The following is a 13,742-nucleotide window of genomic DNA, read 5'->3' on the forward strand; positions in this document are numbered from 1 at the left end:
CGTTGATTTAGATAAGAAGAGAGTAGGATTCAGGATGGATCCCTGAGGCACTCAAGCATTAATACCGTGAGCTAATGATTTCTGCCTATCTAGTATTATTTATCAGAGAGAAATGATTTCATAATCGAGAAGACATTTCCAGCTCTACTGTAGCTGGAGGTCTAATAGTGTAAAGCTCTATGCCATACCCTACCAAAAAGCCTTTGTTAAGAGCAATTGCCTTAGAAAGGATGCCTCTGTTGAGAGATTCGTTATTTCTATGAAATATAACCTTGAGCACGTCTCCTGTCGATCTAACAGAACGGAAACCATATTGCATGTTATGAAGGAGGTTATTTTTGCTGAGATGTTTGACTACTTCCCTATTTAACACAGGTTTCAGCAATTTACTCATGACGGACAGCAGACTGATCAGTCTGTACTGAGGGGAGGCTACCGATCACCTGAATTCTTAATACGAGGTATTCTGATGAGTGTTTCCAGGGTGTCGGGGAGTAATTCTCCTTAAGACAACGCTTAAACAGTTTTGTAAGTATGAGAGGTAGTTCTGGTTGAAGCTTTTTCAACACTATAATTGGAATGTCGTCAGGGCCAGTTGCTTTACTGAAATCCAGGTTTTTGTTAGTTTGGCAATATCCCGCACAGATATTTGTATGCCGCTTAGCATGTTTTCAGAAACAGAAGTTAATACGGGGAGTGGTGGCGGCCTTAATTGCACAAGGTAGACTTGGCTGCAAAGTTCTTGGCCAAGAGTTTGGCTTCATCCGGTTCTTCATGAGCCGCCCCCTTAAGTAATCTTATTTTCCAAATTTCCACTACTAACAATTACTACGATATTTTCCCATTGACTACTGTACACTCATTACCCTTATCCTTGAGTGGCCTCCATGCCTTGATAAGTGGTGTCTCCTTTGTAAAACAAACAAACACAAAAGAACAAATCCGATTAGAATTGGAGAAAATTATTGTAAAGGGAGAAATATAACTGACATAACAAATTACCACAGGTCCATTGATAATTGTTTGAATGGAGCACACGTTTCTGTTCAGGATCCTGGTTGCTATTTGCTAAAACTGTTGGAAACCAAGCCATTGCTCAGCTACTTTAGACTAAACGGACTTAGCATACAATTCCCTCGTGTTATTTCTTAGTCTTTTACAGTGGTGACTGGCAGTCCTGGAAGCGGCTTTACTTTCAGTACATCTGTTACGTTGGAAACAATGGAAAAAAAGTGATTCCTGTACGTTATGGTAGCAGCATATTCTGGGCAGAACCACGGCTTGCTCTTGGGTTTTTCGTTAGAACTTTTTGAAGGCTATGAAGCGGTCTATACCTACAATCAACTATTCTGTCAGGTGTGCTTCTATAGAAGACGGTTCTGGATATGAACTTTAACTATATCCGATGGTGAAGCCCCAGCTTGTGGGTTTTGCGGAGTGTGGAGCCACCCTTTAATTGACATTGCTCCCAGGTCCACTCTGACCCAGAGTGGTAGTAACTGTTAAGGGCCCAACTATGGGTTAAATAGAAATCGACTTGAAAAAAACACACAAGTATATCCTATTAAAAAAATGTTCTTCAACATCACTGGATTCGGCATTAAATAACTTGAAAAGTGTTGATATACCGTAAAACAAAAACAACCAATCTATAGAAGACACATTCTTTTTTAAAATTGGACGCAGAAGTAGATCTGATATAAATGGACGGAAGGTATCCCAGTCGACCATGAAGTATCGATATACTGTAAGATGGAGAGATACGTCTGAGAACTTATTACATTTCGTTGTCCTCTTAACTGATACAACCAAGTGGTTGGAAAATCCCATTGGAGACAGAGAGGAGAATCAACATAGCTCTGGGCAACTTGTGAGAAAAAGGTGTAAGAGACTTGCATACTGACCGTCAGTGTCGGGCACACCGGTGGGTTCGTGAACAACCTAAGTTAGGTCATAAGCAATGGGGGAATCGTATCAGAACTTCTCTTCATCATCTGTCTTGTCTGTTAACCATTCCACATTGGGGACATTGAAGTCTTCAGAGACGTGAATGTTAGCCGAAGGATGGGCAGACAGGATGTGGTAAATTTTCTCTGATATACTCTTAAAGATAGTAACTTCGCTGTTGTGAGGTTGATAGACGGCAAATATAAACGCATTGGTGTGAGCAAGTACAACCTGGAAGCGCATGTAGCGCAATTTAAGGTCTTCTTTAGAGATACCCCTACTACATGGAAATCCATCTGTAATGCAGGCATATATTCCCTACCCATGGCGATCTTGAGGGTCAGATTTGGATGTTAAGCCAGAGTATCCTTTAATTACGAAATAACCTAGGGAAATAGTCGGTCCAATGCCTGTTTCGCTCAGGAATAATTGGTCCGGTTTGGTGTTCTGTAATTAGCTTTCAACCCCTGGAAAGTTGCAATATGGATTCTTGATGTTGGAGAAGGAAACATGCTAGTGGAGTCTATGTTGGATTTTGGGGTTTAATAGTGTATTTTTTTCGGGACAATTATAATTAAAAAGTTTGGGGATTTGTAGAATAGGTCGACAGATAAGGTAAAGCTCTTACAATTATCGACTAATATAGCATCGAGAATCCCCACCAAAAGCTAATGCATGGTCCATAATCTATTCACTAAATGACAATACAACAGCCCCGGTATTTTGCACCTGCTGATAGGACGGCCTCCTTAGTAGTTAACCCAAGGTTCGGGTCCTTGAATCTCATGCGAGTAAAGTCAGCCCAGTTAAAATGTTTACCTCGAGAAGACTTATTAGTGGCATGGGTACAAGGGTAGAAATAGAAACAGAAAATTTCCGAGATCTCGGACAAAAGCTCACGCAAAAATACTGCCGATCATAAATTTGTTTTTCCATTTCTAATCTAAATGTTTTCTATGTCGTTATTGAGATTTTACTTTGACATTTGTATAATGCCGGCTTTTCCCACCTCTTCTGATGAGAAGCATTTAGCTTCGAAATGCGATGACCTAAAGATGTTGCTCCCTTATTCCTCTTTCTGAAACTCATATTGAATTGATTATTTAACAAAGTTTTTTATGCAACTTTACTCTTTATCTTCTAAACTTATTCCATTGTTCGTTCCTCTTAACCGAGTAGAGTGTTTTTTTATTTAGATAGGTTTGTCTTAAAATTAAAAATAAATTTCAAAATTAATTTCATTACACACGCACACGCACACACACACACACACACACACACATATATATATATATATATACTCGAAATCTATTTAAATATATATATATATGCGAAAAATGTTATACAAATATGTACATTTATGTAGGCTACATACCAAAACTTAATAGTGTAGATTGAAAAAGAGTTCCGAATGCAGGACAACGGATAAACAAGGTCATATTTATATATATATATATATATATATATATATATATATATATATATATATATATATATATATATATATATATACTTATAAAGTTGAAGTCTTATTTCTCGCTCTGATATTAATATAAAGAAGTTACTTTTTCTACAGAGTGGAACGATACTTTTGTTGCCCTGAGTAAACAACACTACAGCTTTATGTAAACACTTTTATTTAACAAATCGATTTAGGTTACTTGATTATGTAGTAGAGCTGACATATATTCAAGATAATTGCCTTCAACTTCAATAATTGTCTCAATACCGGTCCGGAACTGAGAGCATGCCTTTTCCGTAAGTGCCGGCGGAAGCTCGAGGAATATTCGGCGAAAGGCAGCGATCAGGATGGCTTTGGTGTTGTGGCAGATCATGTTGGTGATGTTCTCGACGTATGACCTAGCGAAATAGTCCAGCGGTTCAGGTTGGGGAAGGAGTGGCAGTGAGAGTAGAGTAAAAAGTCATAGCACTTCTGAAGCCAAACCTCTCTGTCTCTTTGGGTCGTTGCTAAGTACTGCTGCCATACTAAGGGTTTGCCAAAGACCACCTGATTGCAGCATGAGATCATCACACTCTACATCACATCCAGGTATACTTTGGTGTTGACGTTAAAGCCGACTTCGAAGATATGAGATGGAATGTGTGGCCCTTACTTGAAACTGCAACAAAGACAATAACCGTGGCCGGAACTTTGTTTTTATCACACTGGGCAGGTCTCTGTTATTTTTGGCAATCCAGTGATCCATTTTGCTGCAATGGTCCTGTTGTCATATCTTTGATCGGCAGAGAGCATGAGTTATACACCGGCGTATCTTCAATCTCCCTCGTTGAACATCCTGTAACTTTCAGACATGATAGAAGACTCCTATTGCTCTTTGGATGTGTACACAACTGTTCACAACTGTTCAGCTAGTAGATGGTCATCGACAAAAAAAAAACGGTTTTCATCAAAGGGAAATGGAATCATGTATTTTCTAATGTGAGAATTTTATCGTTTCACACTGTATTATTAAAATGAACGTCTTAATATAATCATGGATATGATAATGACTGCATGAAGGTTAACTAATTTATGTATCACTTTGTAAAATAAGCGTTAAATAATGAATTATTCACGAACGGGACCTGTAGAAATGCCACAGGGGACTGATTCATATGTAATCTATTGAGGTTGGCATTCTGTAGATATTCAGCGTAAATGGAGATGCTCTGATATTTTTGTAGTTCTGTTATTAAAATTGCAAAAGTATTAATCCAAGCTAGGAACGTTGTTCTATCGGTTTTTATATATTATAAAGTTGCGATTTCGAAAAAAAACAACAACAAAATATATATTCGTATGAGTTGAGTGCATTTGCTGGAATTGAAACCGAAACTTATATATATATATATATATATATATATATATATATATATATATATATATATATATATATATATATATGTAACTTGAGTTTATTCAGATATAATTGAAACCGAAACCAAAACTTATGAAGAATTCTTGATAAAATTATTTATTAAAAAAAATCTATAATCGAAACCGTAACGAAAACTTTTATAAAGAGACCTAGGCAATGTGTTAGCAAAAAGTCTCTACTAAACTAACTCCTCTCTGAATATTTAGTCTACGAAGTTCAAAGTAGATCTATAGGGTATTTGAACCAGTAGCACACGTTCGATTTGGTTTTTAGCCGGTAAAATTGCTGTTAAAAGTCTCAATTGAAAATAAAACAATTGATAATAGGAGGGCAAGTCAAATAAAACATTACTCCCGCTGTTAATTTTGCACATACGCAAAATAAAACATTCATAGACGAAAGTCGCTAATTACTAAGGTTTGGTATCCATCTGTCCGTAGCTCAGACGGTAACGATGCTGGAGAGATAAATAACGACGAAGACAACGCGATAAAGGGGGATTACCCATTATAAACCTTTAATATCATTAAAATTTTATATCGAGCCGCAAAATTTTTAATAAAACTTCGTATAATATTGATTAAATATTTAGATTAAATAAAGACAGTGGTTTCCAATTTAAGACTTTCGATCTCTCGGTTCGTCTATCTTTCAGTTAGAGCTTAATAACAATATTAAATAAAACAGTAACAATTTATTTAAGGTTTCCAGGCTGTTGGATTCTAAGGGAATGCTAAGAGCTGCAAGTAAATTCGGCTGAGGAAAGAGTGGTTTGCAATTACGTAATACTCAAGAAACTGCCGGTAAAGATGGCTACTTCAACATCATTCTATGATATTGTAAACTTTAATATAATATGCTACGCTTTTACTAACGAACTTGTCAACGGTGTAAATATTTCCCCATGCATTAAGTAATACAAAATCGCGACCAATTCAATTTAAAAAGACTTTTCAAAATATTACACAATCTTAGATTTAAAGTATATTGTAAGATGTAGTTTATATGTAATATATACGAAAAAAACGTTAGATATGTAAACTTTCATTGATTCGGCTTTATGTATATATATATATATATATATATATATATATATATATATGCATATATATGTGTCCTTTTGTATACATATATCTATATCTATATATCTATAAAAACAGAGATGTGTGTGCCAGAGACGATTTCTGATTGGTTAATCCAATAATCACATCTACTAAAAAACTATGGTTCCTACGTTCTTAAATGTACCATAAAATATTATGCCCTTATTTATTGTCCATCTTGGAAGGGTTTATTTTTTTCCTAACAAATTACAAAATTACGAAACTTACACCAGCCATCACAATCCAACCTCCGACACCACGTCCGCCATTCTGGCGCTAGCCGCACACACGTACACACAACACGAAAACAAACGCTGTCCTCCAAAGGACAGACTATTAGTACTACTACCCAGCACACGCGCACACACGCACACACACACGTTCACTACCGTCCTCTTTAAAACACGTTCTCTTTAAGAGACGATTTTTTAAGCTGTTGACACACATGTTTTAAAAATCTAGCAACAATTAATTTTCCTGAAATTTTTCCATATTTAAAAATAAATCATGCCGGCTGATAAAATTTGTAAACTTTATTTTAAAGCTAGAAAGATTAATTTTAAAAATACTTATATATATATATATATATATATATATATATATATATATATATATATATATATATATATATATATATATATAAACTTAAATATAATATGCTACGCTTAGCGGCACTGATGAGTTGTGAAACAAGGAAACAGGTCTGTATGTCGATGACTAAAATATATTTTATAAAAGCTCCCCTCTTCGGTAGAGCACTCTTTTAAATTATCTTACTCGCTACTTAATTTAGCTGAAATAATGCGAAGCTCGCGATTTGTTTACAAACAAACGTTTGAGCCCTCTACGAGTAGCGGACGGATGTTTATTTAAATAGACGTTCGGACAGTTTAATTTCGGCCACCGATTCCGTAGTCAGGGGGTAGGACTGCCGACTGTCATCACGACGGTTCTAGGTTCGATCCTCGGCTCGGGAGAGGTGTTAGTCTAGCGGCACTGATGAGTTGTGAAACAACGAAACAGGTCTGTATGTTGATGACTAAAATATATTTTATAAAAGCTCCCCTCTTCGGTAGAGCACTCTCGTAAATTATCTTACTCGCTACTTAATTTAGCTGAAATAATGCGAAGCTCGCGATTTGTTTACAAACAAACGTTTGAGCGGACGGATGTTTATTTAAATAGACGTTCGGACAGTTTAATTTCGGCCACCGATTCCGTAGTCAGGGGGTAGGACTGCCGACTGTCATCACGACGGTTCTAGGTTCGATTCTCGGCTCGGGAGAGGTGTTAGTCTAGCGGCACTGATGAGTTGTTAAACAACGAAACAGGTCTGTATGTCGATGACTAAAATATATTTTATATATATATATATATATATATATATATATATATATATATATATACTAGCAATCGGTGCCCGGCGTTGCCCACGTGTTTTGAAGTGTATGCTGAGGAAAAAAAAAGGTCAATTTTTTTAAACTTTGACCCCTATTATGACCTCTTAACATTTATTGTTTAGGGATCAAGTAAAGTTAATAAGTTAGATCCATGTCCAAGGAATCTATATATAAAATATCACGTGTTCAGACCTTAAATTGTAGGAGAAGTTTGGTAGAGTTCTCAAAGGTCTAATTGTTGAATATTGACCACTTAATCGCCAAATTTCTGTCGAAAACCTATCACATCGATTTTCCCAAATCTCAGTACCCTGTATATCAAATTTCGAATCTGTAGGCTTAAAATTGACAGAGTTTTAGCGTAGGGAAATGCACACAGACGCACAGACACACACATACACTATCACTTATACATATATATATATATAAACATAAACATCATATATATAAGGATAATAGTACGCCATATATATATAACAAAAGACCATTATTTACTGAAGTGAAAGGAAAACTCGGGGGAACTTTACCCAGAAATAAATCTATATTTTTTCGTGTGTAATGATAGTCTGGTACTTATACAGTTTTGTGCCGACATTAAAAAATGGAAATTTTGAGAAAAATTTTTTTTATTGTACGTAACTGTTATAGACTGAAGTTCTCCGAAAAAAAATGTCACTTCATTTGATCAAGTAGGGTTTTTTTTTTTTACAGCGAAAAACAATGATTTATCACGGCTAAGTCAACGTGGCCATTTTGGAAATGTTATTGCAGGCCCAGGAATTCCCCAAGGGCAGGTAACTGCCGTACATAGCAGAATACCTCCATTTTAGGCCAATCTAGCCCCTTTTTTCCCCCACCAGAATGAGATTTTTTTTTTTTTGCGAAGATAGATGCCATTTTTGGGCTGTTTGTTTTTTTTGTTTTTTTTAATTTGTAACAGAAGTAAATAAACGAAGTTTCGAAGTTATCCATGCGTGTCCAACTGAGCATGTTTCGAAAATAATCTTGTATAAAAATTCTTCAATTCTTTGCATTCTTCAATTTCTTTGCATATTCAATAGTATTCTTATTTAAAAAAAAAAAAAACGCAAAAAAATTGCGGATTTAAAAAAAAGAAAGAAAAAAAAACGTAAAAAAATTGCAGATGTGTTGTGCGCATCTCAATATGACGAGAAAAAAAGGCTAGATTGAGAAATTTGGCCTAAAATGGAGGTATTCTGCTAGGTACATTTCCAAAATGGCCACGTTGACGTCGTCGTGATAAATAATTGTTTTTGGCTGTAAGAAGAAAACTACTTGATCAAATGTAGTGAAATTTTTTTTCGGAGAACTTCAGTCTATAACAATTACGTACAATAAAATTTTTTTTCAATATTTCCATTTTTTAATGTCGTCACTAAACTGTATAAGTATCGATAGTCTTATCAACACCCCTTTTTTCTATTTATTTATAAAGAAAATACAACTTTATACAAATTCCCTATTAGTTTTTTTTTTCGGTTCTCTTATACGATGATCATCTTTATTTAACTATTACGTGTAATTATATTCATACAGATAATCTATATGAATTATATTTGCGTAATATTTGCGTAGAAATGAAGAAAATCAAATTTACTGTGTATTTATCGTGTTGCCATAACAACGTGACGTAGCCAAGGACGGTAGTGGACGTGAGTGTGTGTGCGTGTGTGCGCGTGTTTTCGTGCTGTATTGTTTCGTATCTTATCAACGTCTTCAAATCTATGTGTACAGTAATACAAACCCGTTTTTCGAGCTGAATAAATGTGTTACATTGAATAAAAACACGAAAAATATATCCAGTTTGGTAGAAAAGTAACTTATCTTGCCTTTGATAACATTTATTTGTTATATACAAACCCGAAATGAAAAGACCACGAGGGAACGCGCGTTTTACATAAAAATAAGTATTTTTAAATTTTATCTTTCTAGCTTTAAAAAAAGTTTAAAAATTTTATCAGCCGGCATAATTTATTTTTAAATATTGAAAAATTTCAGGAAAATTAATTTTTGCTAGATTTTCAAAACATTGTTTTCGTGTTGTGTACGTGTCTGCGGCTAGCAGAATGGCGGCCGTGGATGTCGTAGGTTGGATTGTAAGATTGTGTGAGATTCGTATTTTTTTAATTTGTAAATAAACAAGTTAGAAAAAAATTAAACCCTTCCAAGATGGACAATAAATAAAGCCATAATATTTTATGGTAAAATTAAGAGCCTACGAACCATAGTTTTTTAGGAGATGTGATTATTGGATTAACCAATCAGAAATCGTCTGTGGCACACACATCTCTGTTTTTATAGATATATATATATATATATATATATATATATATATGTATATATGAAACTAAACTAAAAAAAACGCGTGTTCACTCGTGGTTGTACGATCCATTTCGGGTTTGTATTACTGTACACATAGATTCGAAAAAGTTGTCAAAAACAAATATATAACAAATAAATGTTATCAAAGGCAAGATAAGTTACTTTTCTACAAAACTGGATATATTTTCGTGTTTTTATTCAATGTAACAAATTTATTCAGCTCGAAAAACGGGTTTGTATTACTGTACACATAGATTCGAAAAAGTTGTCAAAAAACAAATATATAACAAATAGATGTTATCAAAGGCAAGATAAGTTACTTTTCTACCATACTGGATATATTTTCGTGTTTTTATTCAATGTAACATGTTTATTCAGCTCGAAATCCATACAGTGTTTACCGATGTGTTGAACAATTCAAGATGGCGCCTCACTCCCTCTTTAACACGGTAAGTATGGGAAAAGGTGTTATAAATAAAAAACTAAAAAAATACTATTAACCCCCCCCCCCCCGAATATATGTCAAGCTATGTAACAGTAACATATATTGAGCGATTTTTTAACAGTATTTCATCCAGTTTTTTATTTATAAAACCTTTTCCCAAACTTACCGTGTTAAAGAGGGAGTCAGACGTCATCTTGAATTTTCCAATACATCGGTAAACACTGTATGGTTTTCGAGCTGAATAAACATGTTACATTGAATAAAAACAGAAAAATATATCCAGTTTGGTAAAAAAGTAACTTATCTTGCCTTTGATAACATTTATTTGTTATATATTTGTTTTTTGACAACTTTTTTGAATCTATGTGTACAGTAAATATTGTTTTTGATTTTGAAAAAATATTGTGGTTCATTTGTATTTAAAAATATTGTGGTTCATTTTGATTAAAAAATATTCATTTTGATTAAAAAAATATTCATTTTGATTTTAAAAAATATTGTTCATTTCGATTAAAAAACATTCATTTTTATTTAAAAAAATTCATTTTGATTAAAAAAATAGTTTAATTTTAATATTTGTTTATTGTCTTTACTCATATCAAATATTTTGCTTGTGTTCTGCTTCAAATATTCATAATCTTACATGCATAATTTTCATTTAATTATATTAAATAAACTTCAAGTTTACTACAAATCAAATCGTGTTCCTTCACTTTTTTAAAATGTAATTTATCAGTAATTAAAGAACGCATTCTAATCTTTAAAATCTATAATACAACGAAATATTCAATTGCTTATAATACTTAAACAAACAACTTGTGTTTTTTTATTATTTTTTATTATTAATATTAGATGAGTTTCAGTATAAATCATCATGTTCTTTATTTCAATCCAATTTTGAAGTTTTGTAACGCTGTCTGTAAAAATTACTGTTGATTATTGACAGTCTAAGAGTTCCACATATCTTGCTTGTTGGGACCTCGGCGATGACGTAAATTTTTCAGCTGGCCGGCCATCTTTATAACGAAGGCCACGCCACCATCCCCCCACCAAAAGGGGAAGCCTGGCATTTTCTCACCCGAAAGGGGGGAGCTTGGCAGTTTCTCCCCCCAAAGGATGGAGCCGGTGTCCCCCCCCAAGGGTGGGGGGGCGAAGAGTCCAGGAGGAGGTGACTTTTTTCTTTGGGGGAGGAGAAGCCTCCAGGCACCCTCCTCCCTGAAGCTGGGGTTGGGGATTATCTCTCCCTGAATGGGGGAGGCCGGCACCAAGCATGTAAATCCAGAGGGGTGACTTTTTTGTTACCCCTCGGAGTGGGAAGGGGGCCGATTACCCAGCAACGCCGGGTAACCCCTGCTGGTATATATATATTTATGCCTGTGTATATATATATATATATATATATATATATATATATATATATATATATATATACGTAAATTGAATAAAATCACAACCTACATGAATAGAAATTCACTTTTTGGGCGTTAAGCTCTTACATCTGTTTCGTGAAAGGATGGACAATTACCTCCCGTCCATAGAACTGTAAATCTTCCATCCAGTCACTCCTCAGAGACGCGTACAACTATTCCCAACAAGTTCTTCAATCCGTTTTGAACACGTTTATTTTTTCCCTCCATATTAAATGGCGCTCATATTTATACTTATTTTTTAGTTTCGTACAACACTTACAGTCAAGAACATCTTCCTATAACTTAGTTTTTAGCCTATTTTGGGGGCACTATTTTAAATGAGTAAAATGTATATATATATATATATATATATATATATATATATATATATATACATACATATATATATATGTGTGTGTGTGTGTGTGTGTGTGAGTACGTACGTAATACTAAGCTGCTCTTTTTATATGTAAACTCTCATTGATTCGTCTTTAGCATTATATACACATGTGAGTGTATATATACATATATATATATATCTATACATATATGTGAGTGTATGTGTGTGTGTGCGTGTGTGTGTGTGTGTGTGAGTGTGTGTGTAATACTGAGCTGCTTTTTTATGTGTGGGCAGAACGATTCTTACCAAAATATTCTCTCAATTTATGGTCTGTTGACTAAAACCTTGATATATAGGGGATTCAGAGCGATGGAACAAATTCGATTTTGTTTTTAGCTGGTAAAAAGGCTGCTAACAAGTAAAAATAGAAAAAATAAAACTTGTCTGGTGTAAGTAAACGTAAAGTGACTTCGTACTCATGCGCATCTATACATTCATATCTTAAATTGTGTTATTTTTTTAATGTTTTTATAAGCATGTGCCTTAGCACAAATGTCACTATGTCGCTTGAGTGCGAAATATTTTGGTTGCGATGGTAGCAAATAACAACCAAATAATATTTTCTTTTTAACTTTTTAATGGGGTAAAATAAAATAATTAATAGAGAATTTGGTTTATAATAATAAATTAAAAAATTTGCAAGAATAAAAAAACTCATATTTCTGTGTATTTTACGGCCGGACCGCGTCGGACCCATAATACGCCTTTAGATTTCGTTTAGTTTTGATATGCATATAAACACATTCTTTTTCTATATATTTAAAAAAATGCAATATTATTATAAATGGGTTGTGGAATCAGATTCATGGCTAGTAAATTTGCATATTTTTTAACATTCCTTTTAATTAATTAACTAATTGTTTGTTCGGTTTTCTCATGGGATGATCATATTTAGTTAACTATTTCGTGTAATTTTATTCATGCAGATATTCTACATTCTAATAATTGCGGAATATTTGCGTGAAAAGGTTATAGTAAACACAAACCTCTTTCTATATATTTTTATGTGCGCGTGTATATATATATATATATATATATATATATATATATATATATATATATATATATACATAATTTTTGCCTGGTAAACACCTCTGTCAGTTTTTTGTCTAAAGACATGAAACTTCATATATAGGGTAGTCGAACACATGCTAAACTTTAGATTTAGATTTTAGTCAAGGAAAATTGGTGCAAAATGTAAATATTAAAAAAAAAATCCAAGTGAAGGTCAAACGATGGTTTGACGAATGTGCATGCGTGACGTAATAGCTATTGGTTCATGTTTTAATTTTTAGCCTAACAGCAAACATGCTTTCATAGCTCAGGCATTAACGACAAAAAGAAAAAGTAAATCGAATCTGAACGTGTTAGTTTCGATTATGGGCGGGGGTGGACAGGTCAATTAAAAAAAAAAACTTTTTAAACCATTAATATATATTGGCCCCAATATAGTATAATAATAAATCCGAAATCTGCATTAATATAAATATCATATTTAAGGATATTTAAGGACCGGGCAAACACGGCATCCTGCTAGTACTTTAAAAGAAAATACTCGCATAAAAATTAAAAAAAAACGCGAAATAATTTTACTTAAAAAATAAACTCACTCAACTTTCTTTCTTTATCATTCTAGATATCGATTTCTTACTGTAATTCTTTTATCTGTAAATCAAACATCTGATTAATTCAAAATATTAACGGCAAAGGAATACAAGTTTTTATTGATTAAAAGTTAAAGAAATTATTTCCCATACTTTCTAGTGGTAGTGAATAGAATTAACACCCCTCTGTTTATTATCTTAATAAATTTGAA

Source organism: Euprymna scolopes, chromosome 3 (genome assembly GCF_053919585.1).
Source record: "Euprymna scolopes isolate OS-2025 chromosome 3, ASM5391958v1, whole genome shotgun sequence".
Lineage (NCBI taxonomy): Eukaryota > Metazoa > Mollusca > Cephalopoda > Sepiida > Sepiolidae > Euprymna > Euprymna scolopes.